The sequence below is a fragment of the Condylura cristata genome, unplaced genomic scaffold (genome assembly GCF_000260355.1).
Source record: "Condylura cristata isolate star-nosed mole 26May11 unplaced genomic scaffold, ConCri1.0 scaffold00001, whole genome shotgun sequence".
Classification (NCBI taxonomy): Eukaryota; Metazoa; Chordata; class Mammalia; order Eulipotyphla; family Talpidae; genus Condylura; species Condylura cristata.
The window spans coordinates 3,755,020-3,755,669 of NW_004567102.1; positions in this window are offsets into that span (position 1 = coordinate 3,755,020).

The window sequence follows — 650 nt, forward strand, 5'->3', positions numbered from 1 at the left end:
GAAAGGCTACATGCCTAATTTAGCTTCGGAGTGATGGGGAAGAAGGGTGTAAATGGAACAAAACTGACAGTTGATGTTCTGGCAGCTCAGGGAGTGGGGGGGTGGGGGTGAGGGCGGGGGGCTGCGGTTTCTTTAGAACCTCACCATCAAAGTGTGGTCCAGAGGCCCTCTGCACCTCCTTGGAAATGGGGAGTTTGGCTCCACCCCAGACAGACGGCATGAGAAACTGTATTGTGATCAAATAAAATTCCCAGAGGATTCTCGTGCACATTCCAAAGAAAGAGAAGGGCTATCTATTCACTTTGGTGTAGGTGTTTGCGACTTTCCATAACAAAACGGCGGTGGGACTTGGGTTTTTGCTTTTTCTAAATTAGCCTTAAACGCCCGGGGGAGATCTTGCTACACACTCCTGCGCAGGCGGGAGCTGGGAGGCCCGTCTTTCTAGCTAGGGGGCTCTAGGGAGCCCCGTAAGTCTACCCGGCCCCATCGCGCCCAGCAGGGAAGCATCCCGTGGGACCCCACAGCCCTCCTGCCGTCGGGGGACAGGGATGGGGGTGGGGGCGCACTGTCGGGGCCGGAGGCAATCCCGGGTTCCCCGGCGCGGGGCCGTCGGGCAGGCCCGGGCGTGGCCTCGCTGGCGCACCTGGGCG